The following is a 14,742-nucleotide window of genomic DNA, read 5'->3' as shown; positions in this document are numbered from 1 at the left end:
ATAACTACCGAAATTTGGGAACACAGTTTTCTTTTCATTTTCAATAATTATTCAACAACTGCTAATAGCTTGTAGTCACGGATCTCCCCTCGATATAGGAAATGAGAACAATTTCTAGCGGTCTACAGTAGGAGAAAAATTCCCAGTTTTAACGCCCATACTCTTTCTTTGCAACTTGGTAAATGTGATTTTCTAACCCGGACTGATCCCGGTTTAAGACATTGTTTCTACGGATTGAACGTGTCGTGAGCCATAACTTTCACTGTATAACGATATGGCTTATACAAACAGAGTTGCTGAAAGCAGTCTTCACATTTTAGCCATCACTCACTTTTTAGTCATCCTTCCCTTTACGTTTCAAATTTAAATTTAATTTGTGAAGCTATTTACTTCTACACCACGCTTCAGAAATGCTTCCCATTTGAAACTGTCTCAAATGGGTTGATTCCTCGGACTGCTGAATGTAAATAAACCTAAGCCCATATATATATATATATATATATATATATATATATATATATATATATATATATATATATATGAAGGAAAGAAGCCAACAGTCGGCGAGGCCAAGGAAAGCGTTGGGAATGGTACTTTACGCCTTATTTTAATTTTTTTTTTATGTTTACTTGGATAATTACAGAGATTAGTAATGTAATCTGTTTAGGGGAAAGATAATTAAACACAAAGTAGAAGAAAAAACAACGTGCCAATGGTGGGAACTGAACCCACGACCTCCGAATAACGCGTCCGGTGCTCTTCTAAACTGAGCTACATCGGCCGCTGTCCCCCCTGCTACTTTCTTGGGTATTTATGTTGTCTATGTAGCGTTATCTGTCGTGTAGCCGTTGTCATGTAGCGTGTCGTGTAGCGTGTAGCGTGTTGTCGTGTAGCGTTGCTGTCTACGTTGTTTATGTAGCCAACAGTCGGCCTCGCCGACTGTTGGCTTCTTTCCTTCATGTATTATAACGAGCACCCTCATTTTCCCCTATAAATATATATATATATATATATATATATATATATATATATATATATTGTCACGGACAACAGGGCTAGACGTAACAGACGACAAGACGAAGCTGTACCAGCAGGCAAAACGTTCGGCGCACAACACGCGGGTCAGCTTCATTGTCCTCTTCTTCCAGGCGCAGCAAGAAGATGGAGACACCAGGTGGCATTACTCCCCCTCTTAAAAAAAAAAAGAGAAATAAGGGACGGAGCGCGAGGTAAGGTGTCCTACGCAACAACGAAACAAGCGCATAGCGCACTACCGCGTGAAATAGGGCTTCATGCGGACGACGTGCACGACCTCGGAGCGTGGTTGCCGACGCGAGGGCTGCACAGTACCCACTGGAAGAACTTCGTATGTTACTTCCGTGACTCGGCGCAGAACTTCGTAAGGTCTGAAGTAGCGGGAAATCAGTTTATCACACAAGCCGGGCCGACGCACCGGGGTCCATACCCAAACTTTCTCTCCGGGATGGTAGGCGACGTGTCGATGACGGAGGTTGTAGCGGCGTGCATCCGTGCCCTGCTGTTGCTGAATGTGAATTCGGGCAAGTTGATGTGCTTCCTCAGCGCGCTGTGCAAACTGTTCGGCGTCTGGCATGAGTGGATGATCATCTGTGCAGCTCGGAAGCATAGCATCCAACATCGTCTGAACGTCACGTCCGTAGACTAGGCGAAATGGTGTAAAACGCGTTGTCTCTTGGGTGGCCGTGTTGTAGGCATATGTGATGTAGGGAAGAATTTCATCCCAGTTTTTGTGCTGCGAGTCTATGTACATTGCGATCATGTCGGCGATGGTTTTGTTGAGTCTCTCCGTGAGGCCATTCGTCTGCGGGTGATATGCAGTAGTTTTTCGGTGGCTGGTATGACTAAGCTCGAGCACGTCGTGCATGAGCTGTGCCGTAAAGGCGGTGCCTCGATCGGTTACGACTAGGGACGGTGCGCCATGACGCAACACGATTTGCTGCATGAAGAATTGAGCGATCTCAATTGATGTGCCCCGCTGCACTGCCTTGGTTTCCGCATAACGTGTTAGATAGTCGGTCGCGACTATAATCCATTTGTTACCCGTCGATGACAGCGGAAATGGGCCCAGTAGGTCGATGCCGACTTGGTCAAACGGCGTCCGAGGTGGAATAATAGGTTGGAGCAAACCCGCGGGTTTGAGAGGAGGTACCTTCCGACGTTGACACTCGCGGCAGCCTCTGACGTAGCGATGGACGACGTCAGAAAGTTTAGGCCAATAATAGGCTTGACGAACTCGAGCGAGTGTGCGTGCAAAGCCTAAGTGGCCGGAGGTGGGCTCATCGTGGCAAGCAAAAAGGATGTCGTCGCGCAGGTCGGCCGGCACGACAAGGAGGTGCGCTCGATCAACAGTGCTGGAGTTTTTCTTGAATAAAACGCCATTCCGAAGACAGAATGCAGAACGGTGCCTTCCAAACTGGCGGGGGACGTCAGCAGCGCGACCCTCCAGGTGTTCAATGACAGGTCGAAGGTCTGGGTCAGCTCGCTGTCGGGTCATTATATCTGAGGCATTCAGTAGTCCAAGAAAACTTGTGTCATCCGTGGCGTTATCGACAAATCCGACGGGTGCCCGCAAGAGCGCGTCAGCATCTTCGTGCTTCTGACCAGATTTGTACACAATGGAGTAATCAAATTCTTGAAGGCGAAGGCTCCATCGTGCTAGGCGCCCTGATGGATCACGGAGATTAGCCAGCCAGCACAGAGAATGGTGGTCAGTAACGACTTTAAACGCGCGTCCATAGAGGTAAGGCCTAAATTTCATAGCTGCCCACACAACTGCGAGGCATTCCTTTTCCGTAGTGGAATAATTTGTTTCAGCGCGGGAGAGCGTGCGGCTGGCATACGCAATGACCCTTTCCACGCCAGCTTGGTGTTGAATGAGTACAGCGCCAAGGCCAATGTTGCTGGCGTCGGTGTGGATTTCGGTGGTAGCGTCTTCATCAAAGTGCGCAAGAACAGGAGTAGTTTGCAGTCGTCTGCGTAGCTCCGCAAAAGCCTCCTGTTGCTCGGCGGCCCACACGAACTGTGTATCATCCCGCGTGAGGCGGTTCAGGGGTGCGGCTACCTTGGAAAAGTCGGCGATGAAGCGGCGGTAGTACGCACACAAACCCAGGAAACGTTTTAAACTCCTCTTCGTGGTAGGAACGGGAAATTTTGCGACAGCGGCAGTTTTGTCGGGGTCTGGCCTAACGCCTGCGGCACTCACGAGATGACCAAGAAACTTCAACTCTTTGTAGCCAAAGTGGCACTTTTCGGGCTTGAGCGTCAAGTCAGCTTACCGGAGGGCGTCTAATACTGCTCGAAGGCGTTCAAGGTGTTCTCCAAAGGTTTCAGAGAACACGACAACGTCGTCGAGATAAACTAAACAGATTTGCCATTTGAGGCGAGCGAGAACGGTGTCCATCATGCGCTGAAAAGTAGCCGGCGCTGAACATAGGCCGAATGGCAGCACTTTAAACTCATACAGTCCATCTGGGGTGACAAAAGCTGTTTTTTCGCGGTCCCGCTCATCAACCTCAATCTGCCAGTACCCGCTCTTCAAGTCAAAGGAGGAGAAGTACTAGGCGCGACGAAGCTTGTCGAGCGAATCGTCGATACGGGGCAGCGGGTAGACGTCTTTTTTAGTGATGTCGTTCAACTTTCGATAGTCAACACAGAAGCAAAGGGTGCCATCCTTTTTTTTCACAAGCACGACAGGGGACGACCACGGACTGTTGGAGGGTTGGATGACACCATCACGAAGCATCTCCTGAACCTGTGTGTGAATCGCTTCACGTTCCGTCGTTGAGATGCGGTATGGCTGCTGGCGTATAGGGCGGGCATCGTCGGGAGTAATTATACGGTGCTTCACAAGAGGCGTCTGCCGAATTTTCGATGATGTCGCGAAACAAGCACTGTATTTTAAAAGAAGAGAACATAGGTCGTGCTGCTGTGTTTCCGAGAGATCTGTACTAATATCCAGACGATCAAGGGATGGGTGCACATTTTCAACTTCTCCGAACGTAAAACATTCAGAAACGTCCGCTAAGGCGTCGGCGAATGCGATAGCGGTAGCGCGGAAAAGATGGCGGGGCTCGTTCGTGAAGTTAGTCACCAGGAGCTCAGATCGGCCGTTACGGAGATGGATGAGACTCCGCGCCGAGGTGATACCGTGGGTGAGCAAAAGGGACTGGTTGCCCTCAGCGACCGCCGTTCCGTCACGCAGTTCATCGCAGTTAACGGTCACAAAAACACTGGAACGTGGCGGAATAGAAACGCTCTCGGCGGAAATTCGAAGAGGGGCGTGGCTTTGGCGGTCTGCGGTGTCAGTATCATCCGCTTTCTCAGTTGAAAAGGTCACGGTACGCTTCCGGAGATCGATAATGGCCCCATACTCCCGAAGAAAATCGACACCAAGGATACAGTCGCGGGAGCAGTCAGGTATTACAAGGCAGCTTACAACAAACGTGGAGTTGCGAATTTGGACTCTAGCCGTGCACTGACCGCTCGGAGTTGCGACATGCCCGCCAGCGGTTCGAATCTGCGTGCCAGACCATGGCGTCATCACTTTTTTTAGAAGCGCCGCTAGCTTCCCGCTTAAAATGGAAAAATCAGCACCAGTGTCTACCAGTGCGCTAACCTTATAGCCGTCGAAGACCACGGGTATATCCAGCGAGAGTCTATCTCCACGTGTACGAACTGTCCTCGGGGCCGTCAAGTCGCGGTCGCTCACAGGTGGCGTTGTCGGGGGGTCTTCGTTGCGTCGATTTGAAGCGGCCTCGCCCCCTGAGGCCGCTGTCTTTAGTTTTCCCGGCTCGGACTAGACGGCCGTCGCTGCGCCATCCAGGAGGAGCTGGGCTGCGAGGATAGTCGGCGTGGAGACGGAGATCGTGACTGTCGTCTAGAAGTTGGCGCCATGCGCTGCTGGGCTACGTAGTCCTCAATATCCCGGGGTCATTGGCCTAAAGGAGGGCTACGCATGTCGATGGGGAAACCCTTCAGTCCCAGTTGTCGATATGGGCACTGTCGATACAGGTGGCCAGGTTCTCCGCAGGGGAAGCACAGGCGCTGCCGATTTGGGGCACGCCACAGGTCTGCCTTTCGGTAGGGTGGTCGGCGGTTGTCGATGTACGGTTCGGGGTGGGCTGAATACAGCGAGCCTTGGTCGGGTGGCGGTAATTGTGTGGAATCGGTTGGGGAACGTCGCAAGATGTCCGCATAGGTTGGCCGACAGGGCTCGGTGGAAAAGGATGGCGGGTTAGCGGATGGTACCGAAGGCCGAAATGCTTGTTGGAGCTCTTCTCGGACAATACTAGCGATAGAGCCGATCGTCGGCTGGGGAGCACCGAAGAGCGTCTGGAGCTCTTCGCGCAGAATGGACCCGATGATGTCGCGAAGAAGGTCCGGACTAGCCCCGAAGGCCGAATGCGGCTCCGTGAGCGAAGCGGCGAGTACCGGCCTGTCGTAGGTCGTAGACCGCTGCTGGAGCATCCTTTCCATCGTGACTGCCTCCGAAAGAAACTCTGCAACTGTGCTCGGCGGATTGCGCACGAGCCCAGCGAACAGTTGTTCTTTAACGCCGTGCGTGAGATGGCGTACCTTTTTCTCTTCGGGCATGGCCGGGTCAGATCGTCGGAACAGCCTAGTCATGTGCTCCACGTACATGGTTATGGTCTCGTTCGGCATCTGTATGCGAGAGCGTAAAGCCCTTTCCGCTCGTTCTCGTGCGATCCGGGCTGGTGTAGGTGTCCAGGATGCAGCGGCAGAACTCGCGCCACGATGTTAGGGCGCCTTCGCGATTCTCGTACCATGTACGAGCGCCATCTTCCAGGCTGAAGAAGACGTTCCTGAGCTTTGCGGCGTCGTCCCACTGATTAAATGCGGCGACGCGTTCAAACTGGGTGAGCCAGTCTTCGACGTCTTCCGTCTGACAGCCGTGGAAAACCTTAGGCAGTCGTGGGTTCTGGAAAGTGTAATACGTTGGCGTTTGCATGACAGGTCGAGGGGCGGCTGCGGTGGTGAATTCCAACGGCCCGTGCTCAGGTGGTAGGCCTAGGTTCCTCCGGCTAGTGCGGTGAACAGGCGTGTCAATTGGCACAGGACCTGAATCCTGGGTATCCGGAGGAGTGCGGGACATATACTGGGATCGATACCCCGCACCTCCACCAAAATATGTCACGGACAACAGGGCTAGACGTAACAGACGACAAGACGAAGCTGTACCAGCAGGCAAAACGTTCGGCGCACAGCACGCGAGTAAACTTCAGTGTCCTCTTCTTCCAGGCGCAGCAAGAAGATGGAGACACCAGGTGGCAATATATATATATATATATATATATATATATATATATATATGAGCATCAGGTAGACTTTTCAAGTAAAGGCAGTTAAAGAACGTTTGAGTTTATTGAATATGTTAGTTCATATCAGCGTTTGTTACCAAAAACTAAAAGAGCGTTCCTAAACTGATCCTGCACACATTTCAATGACCCTGCATAACTTCCCACGGAAAATAATGAGCAAGGTGCTTTTGGTTGTATTTTGTACTGAGGTCTACTTTGGCATTCCGGAATCACATCTTATGCAATATAGGCACCCCGAAGCCCGAACGACAACGCCTCTTGGGAGCCGCCAATGGGCCTCTCCGTCGCTCCGCCGAGCCTTGTAGTCTATAGTTGAGACGTGTTCTCTACTCCTTTGAACTTCCGCTCTCATTAATGACTTTTCGTCCTACATGATCGTATGGTGCTTGTATTTTAGTCCAAACGGCCTAGCTATGAATAAAGAGTTATAACGCCATGGTAGAGTATTGGGCTTTTACCTAAATCTACACTGGCCGCAGTTGCACTTTCCACTACTTAATTCAGCTTTTTTTAGGCTTCGATCAGCCTACTAGGCCTATGTGGCATTATGATTATGCAAGTTAAAGGTCCTGAAAACGTGCGCAAAGCTATGCCTAAATCATGTAATCTTTCTTTTTAGTCATTTCCATTTTTTGTGTGTTTCTGGTGTTTTTAGTTTCGTATAACGGTCCCATTAGTTCGCTCACTCCTGTAAGAGCCCAGCAAGGATTGCAGTATGCTTAAATAAATAAAGTAAATAAACCCCCACTTAGGCTGACCATGTTGGGAGCAAATCAATTTCTAGAAGTTGTGAAGGCTACTGCAGAAAGCGGCGCACGGCGCCGCAGGATATTTCATCCGCTTTTTACGTGCTGCGCTCTTGCAAAATTATAGAATTAAAAACTCTGGAATTTTTTTTTAATTTACATGTATACTTGATGTCGTTGGAGACTTCGGGATAAAGTACACAAACTTTGTCTTCGTACATAAAATACACAAGTAAAAAAAGGCTGTGCGTAAGATTTAGGCTTCGCAGTACACCTTAATGAGATTCTTTTATGTGCTATAAAATTCGAAAGTTTTGAAAGTATTGGCTCAGCATATTTTTATCATTTTATGATGCCAGAAATTCAACTGCAGCGGTTTTTTTGCAGGTCCATTAAAATCACTCTTGCTGCTGCTTAACGCACTTTAGTTGTACATTGGACGATTCAGAAATATTTTTCAACAAATATATTTTTAATTCGACTTTATCATACTTATGGAAAGCATGTCCTACAAAAGATAATTTCAATGTTCTACATCCGGAAACTACACGATTAAGGGGCTCCGAGAGAATGGCGTGTCAGAAAAGCACTACCAACTCTGTTGCTCGGTCTTTTGAAAGCGGAAAGTGCTTAAACATTTAGTGTTTTGGTTGCACACTTAGAACTTTACGACAAATAATCGGCTCGCGGCACAATGGCGCCCATCAAGGGTGGTTATCTCGGCACCATCGTATAACAGCTATCCAGACCTCAACATCACGAGGAATGTCGAGTCGCAATGTGCACTCTCAAAAAAGATATCACAATGTTACTATACAGGCCTCTAGAGTCTGAAGCAGTTAACAGAGTGAAATATTTATTATTACTATATGTTAAAGAAAGCCCAGTACGTAGCACTAGCAAGTGAATCCGCACGTGTAACAGTTATATTGTTTACTGAGCGCAACGTAAGAGGAAATGCTCCTATAGTGCTTTCATGCAGGTTGCATGGTATATCCCAGATCAAACGGGATATTGCAAATCCCTTTAGCGGAAAGAAGCCTACACGTACTTCAAAGCAAAATAAGATAGGCGGTGCTTGACAGCAGCGATTCATTATTGCGCGGCAGCTACATAAATCTGCATTTTTCTTTTCATTGGAGCATAACCTGATTTGAAAGGGTTCTAAGAAACTTTCCTTATAACCGTATCACTTCGTGTATATCCACCTTTGCTACATCCACTATACTCCTTCGTTAAATGAAAGCTACCAAAGATTTGAGGTATAAGTAATCGGCTCAGCTCAAAACGACAAATCGTTGGACATGGGGAAGGTCCTGCGATATACGGTCGGACTGCAAAGGTCGTTTGAAGGTACCCGGAGGCATTGTTTGAAAGAGCTAATGTCGCCGATGCAAATCCCCGCCTACACTAGGCTCCGACGCAATTAACACTTTTCTGCTACGCGACGAGCCGAATCACATGACACCACCCCGAACCTTCTGCGACAAACGTGAGGATCATGAAATTTGTGCAAATGGATGTACAGCCTTTGTCAAAAGTGTAGAGCCCGGCGGGTCTGCTTTTGAGCAGTGTAGGGGCGCTGATTTAGCGTTAGTGGAGGTCCTTCCCATTGTAGATTGTAGGACAGAAAAGCTTCTTACCATCAAGGGGTTCAGAACAATGGAAATGCGTTAAAAGCCGCACGAAGCGGCTCAGAAGCAGACCGCCTGGGCTCTACAATTTTGACAAAGACTGTACTAAGGGATCCAACCTGAATGCCTGCAGACGGGGTCATATATAACGAAAACGAAAGCAGATGTCTGGACACGTCTGCTTTTGCTATCCGACTCGTGTAATAACGTGGTGTGGTATCATCCTCATCATGTGGTATATGGATATGTTGTTATACGACGCATCGCTCGGTTATCATTTTGGAACCATTCCTCAAATTGCATTGGAGTGCAGAAGAACGTGACATTTAGGAAGGTAACTATAGTAGAGCTAATGCTACGAAATTATCGGCGTGAAGGTTACATAATCGAGTGCTCATTACTCTATGACTTGTGGAACGTAAGGCGGCCACGTGATATCGGAAAGTTAGCTATGTTGCTCATTTGAGGTGGGGAGCTAGGCTTCCAGACTTTTTGATGCCGAGGCAGGCACATTCGTGCGGCATTATAAAACTGAGTCTTTATGTCTCTGTTACCTGATCTCTCACGACTGCTAGCTGCATAAGGTGGTAGATTACGATATTAGGCGTATAAATTAAACTTTTGGTAATTGAAATATCAGACTACGTTCTCGCGAGGAAGACAGCGCATACGGAGCAAGTGATGCTACCGTGCCCAACAATTAACGGGGAAGCTTGTGTATTCCCCAGTTTTCGATCCGGCGGCTTTTGCCTAGATCGAGATGCTCTACCCAAGTAGCACAAAGTGGGCTATGATGAAGGGGCCCGCGCAGGTCCCGTGGAGACAGCCCATACGGCCCTCATATGGCATTTTCAACATGTGCGCAGGGTGGCCCCGCGTGGGCTACTTGATATTGCCGCGATCGGTCTTAACTTGTATCCGTGTGGGAAGCCCAAATAGACTGCCTGCATTCAACCCAGATAGCCGAATGTGAGCAGCATAGCAAAATCACTCATAGGCCCTACATCTGTACAAGCAGGTACTTCCTAATTATGTGGGTTTTTTTTTTTTATTTTAAATGTGCTACTCCCACCAAGGCGCAAATTGTACCGCCGAGGGGTTTATGAATGACCAGCCGATTTGGGCTGACCCACGTGTTCCCCTGATGTACCCAAGGTGCATTAACCTTTAATTTATATTTTAAACTGAGCAACGTAAGAGAAATTCATTCCCAACACTAATAATAATATCGGTTGGCCATTATTGTCCCCGAAATGTTGGTCTGAATATTTAAATATTTATTGCAGTGGTATACGTTGAATAAGACGTTGCGCAGGGAATATTCGGCGGTAGTTCAGTTCCTACTCGTAAAGCGGAACAGTTACTGCTGGATATATTCTGCCAATACTGTATAATTAGCGTGCCTACCAGAGTAAAATATGCAGTATTTAGTCATGGCATGACTATGCTTAAAACAGTTGTGTGAACCCTCCAGAAGAGGACATAAAGCGCCGGGTATAAGAAAACTGCATAAATAAAATAGTCTCTGAAAGATAGGGTAGAGACGATGTGCCGCGATAAGCCCGCTTATGGCCAATTTGGGACCCACTACGGCAATTTATGGGCAGCGCAAATTGATCTCATCTTATTTTTACCGCATAGAATACGATATATTTTGCATTTGCCCGCAAGTACCGTAAGAAAGACCGTGTGGCAAGCGTGGGAGCATGCCAGGTTTTCAGCCTGGAAGCAAACCATGCTGGACCTATTCTTGCATCGCATCTGCCCTAAAGTACCCCGCTAGAGACCGATGTGGTCAGAAGCGGGTATGCGCCATTTCCAGCACTGCTAAAGGCTATTTGGAAACTATCTAGGTTTTTGGTGGGCGGCCCCAATTGGGGAAGCCCAGGCATCTTTTTTTCTATGAATCCCACACTTCTGTCTGACATTCCCTTGAGTACCCCTCAATGGTCCCTCGTAGGGAATGTGCGGGCATGCCTGCTTTTAATACCGCCTGCCTGCGTTTATTCCTGCTTTTAATCTTAAAAGACCAATCCGGACTTATTGATCTTTTGAGTTAACACGCCATTCAGGTTAGCCTAAGCTTTTTCTACACAAAGAACAAATTTGCTTTGCATCAGCCCTAAGATTCCCCAAGCAGTACTGTTGACGGCCAGATGTGGAAATATGTACTCAGTTAGCCCTTGGCATGCCTATACGATGGCCAATTAAAAAAGGTAGTTGCAAGCCCAACTTGGGCTTGAACGCTTGATGTCTGAAGGGGTTCTTCATGGGTGCTATCGGGTTTGTGCCAGCCCAACTTGCTCATACAGGCCCCAGGGGAGCCATGCATTGTGTGCTACTTGGGTAAATAAATATTGCTATGTGGGTGTAAAAGTATTTAAAGACATTACAAGATGACCGGCGAAGTGGAGAGTAGTACTAAAACGCCATTCCTCGTCTTTGTCTCCATCTTCTTCCTGCTCGAAGCATAGCGAGAAACACATCGCCTCCTCTTAAAATTAGCCACGCCGGCTCAAGCGCTGTCCCGGCGTTAGAAAGGAAAAGAAGCGTGGGACACGTGCACAATGTCAGTGCACGGCCGCTCAATGGAGGCGCACTTGGTTCGGCCCGTCGCGTCGCGCCTCAATGGCTGGGGAAGCGCGTACTGGGAGAAGTTAGTTTCCGCCGTCATTCTCCGCAGGGGCGCCACCACTCCAGGACAAGGCGCCGCCGGCACCTTCACCAACAACAACTGGTTGATGCCCTCACCATCTGCGATGACAATATAGAAATGGCGGAGGAGGTGGCCATTGCTTTAGCCGCCACGCATACCACCTGCACCTATATAATAACAGACTCTATGTCTGCCTATCGCAACTGCATCAAAGGGTGAATATGTCCCCAGGCTGCCAGAATATTGAAAAATTATGGACACCCCGAACAAGACAAATGCCTCGTCTGGACACCAGGACATCAAGGCGTGGAAGGGAACGAGTGCGCCCATGCCGCTGCCCGAGCTCTCCTCCCCCGGGACTCGACCCCTCCATCCTCCACACCGCCCTATCCCGGCCCTCTGGCGACGTATGCGGAGAGGTTACAGCACTGCAGACTCTCTCGCAGAAAATGGCGACGCCTACAGAAAGGTACATATAACACACCAGCCCGTTTAAACACAATACACTCCGGGTTCTGCGACCCCAAATGCAAATATTGCGGGGAAAAGGCAGGCCTGCACCACATGGTGTGGACCTGCCCACACAATCCTCCAGATTATCCGAATGCAGCGCCAACAATTGAAAGGTGGGAGGCTGCCCTATCCAGCTCTGGACTAGAGGCCCAACGGGCCCTCGTGACACGTGCGCGGGTAGCAGCGGCAGCCGCTGGAGTCCCGGACTAGGGACCCCACCTACACATCCCCCTCCCTTAAATATACTTAATAAAGTTTTTCACTCACTCACTCACTCACTCACTCATTCACGCCGGCACGGACGAGAAGACGACGGAAAGGAGCGCGCTGGCTGGGTTGGCGTGTGTTATCGTTTTGACTACTCAGCATAACCGCGTGGTTCTGATAGTTCTGCATGCGTGTCATCGGTGCCTGTGTCAACAGCGTCCTAAGCGTATGCAGCACCATGCCAGGCAACTGCTGTGTGCCGCTGTGCACCACGAAAGCAAGAAAAGATCGGTTACCATGAGTTCCCGTGCGATACAAAACGTCGAGCAGTATGGCTGAAAAACATATCTCGGGAGGGCTAGGATGGAAAAGGAAGCCGGTGGGAGCCGAGTGACAAGTCACTGGTACACTCACCGCACTTCACGGATGACGATTACAGGAAGAACATAAAACAGAAGATCCTGCTTCCTTACGCTGTCCCCTCCGTGTTCCCGAACTGCCCACATTACAAGTTACGTTACTCACGCGGGCTCATGTTGAGCCAAACAACCTTGAAAAAATTATTGTGCGCAGGTCCCCCACTTGTTATAGCTACAATTAATTTCCTCCTGGACAACCCCCCGTGTCATCCTGAAGCAAGTGTTTTTCAAAATAGCCCCGCCACGATCACTTTTATGACGATAATATAACAATGGTATACCTTGCCCAACATGGCATAAGTGAAGCCATGGAGACACCAAGAGGAGCCGCTCTATTTGTCAGATGACGAGCGACTCTCTTGGTTAGAGTACTGGACTTTGCCATATCGAAGACATTCAGGTCCAAGGATTCACGTCGAAGCAAAGGCTAACCAAACAAACGTACGAAGCAACAATCATGACAACCAGATCCACAGTGGCGCAAATTAAGTACCTTCTTAATCACATCAAGTATCTTACAGCAATGTCTTCTGTGTGCCTTACTAGTGCATTGCATTTAACCGAATCTTATTTTCAGCTTCCGATACGCCCTAAAGCAGGCTCTGAAAGCGGGTCTATAGTATCGCTTTTTAGCAGCCTAAAGCAATTCAAAGGCGGGAACGACAAAGTTGACGCAAGGGCAGCCGTTTTCACCTCGGAGAAAATACTGAAGGTACCACTAGCGAAAAAAAAATATATCGACTGACATTATACACATTTTGCCATGCTTTGTGCAGGTTAGCAACTTGCAAGCATCAGTCTGCAAATGCACCTATCAACAATAGGCAGCTATAAAACTTGGCATTCGTGATTATGAAAGTCTTACCTTGCCAACTGCCATATCACGTCTGCTGCGAGAGAGTTTTCGAGTCAGCTTGGATTCATTCATGCAAGCAGCTGACACAGAGTTAGCACCGATTGCATTCTGTGCTGGTTACCTTGCACGTCCATTTGAAGAGAAAGTATGAATAGTTTTACAGAATCCCATGAAACAATTTTATTTATTCTGTTTTCAGTGCCTGCCCGTGCTTTCATTATATAAATATTACCAAAGTTTAAATAACTGCTAGTGCTTACTTTAGAGTGTCAATAATTTTATTTTATTAGTCCCCATCCATTTATTAACTTTGTGCCTTATGATTCCTGCAAAACCATGGATTTATCAAAATTCTTGATTGTGGACGCCTAAAGTATCTGAAAATCACCATGCACATTTGTTAGCAAGGTGATGAAGTGCCCGCAGGTCATAAGAAGCAGCAAGCTATGCAACATGTTAATTTCATCTCGTCTTCCCTATTTTGTGCAATTTCCGGAGTTGGTTTGCGAGAAAGAAGACCGCAGTCACACTAAGGACCTCACCAAAAATGCGACCACTGCTGACCAACTGGACAGGCAACATCAATCAGACAGTGCAAAAATCACGCTTGCACATAAACCTTTTTCGAGAAAAGTTCTTCGCATGTAAAATAAGCTTGCGTGTCTTTTGTGCATCATGCGCGCGGCTTCATAATCAAACGAGAAAAAAATTGCCTGAGCCTGCGGGCGTGTCGTTGAACTGACTGTCTTGTGTTGTTTCTTTTGCAACAGTTTGTGTCAGCTAGTATGTTTTGGTGGTGGTACCCACTTGAATATTATTTCCAGTGAAAATGGAGGAACAGGCTGAACAATAATGTTGAACGCTACGTCTTGAATTGTAAGTTTCCAGAAAAGTGCACGCAGAATAATGGCCCCAAACCATGTCCCGATTTCAAGATTGCAATGTCTAATACGTTATTACAGTGGCTGAAACGTAACTAAATGAGTGCGCACTCAGCGAAGCACACGACTGCCTCGTTCTCGTTGTAAACGGAAGACCACGAATGACTTGGAAAAGCCTAATGATGATGACTTGCCGCTATCACCTTATCAATAGCAAACTTGCACATAGCATCACATACTGTGTGAAACGCCGCTCATAATCCTAAATTGAGCAAGCGCCGACCACGCGGACGCCGGAACGAAAGCACAGCCACGGCCGCTGTGCGCACCTCTCCGCCCGGACTCGTCCCGGAGCGGTGGCGCCGCAGCGGTGGCGATGAGAACTAGGCGCAATACGGCTCTTCTGGGCGACGCGACGGGCCGCACCCAAGTGCGCCTCCATTGAGCGGCCGT

This window comes from Amblyomma maculatum, chromosome 1 (assembly GCF_055883805.1).
Source record: "Amblyomma maculatum isolate TAMU_Amacu chromosome 1, ASM5588380v1, whole genome shotgun sequence".
Taxonomy (NCBI): domain Eukaryota; kingdom Metazoa; phylum Arthropoda; class Arachnida; order Ixodida; family Ixodidae; genus Amblyomma; species Amblyomma maculatum.
Note: the sequence above shows the minus strand (reverse complement) of the source record.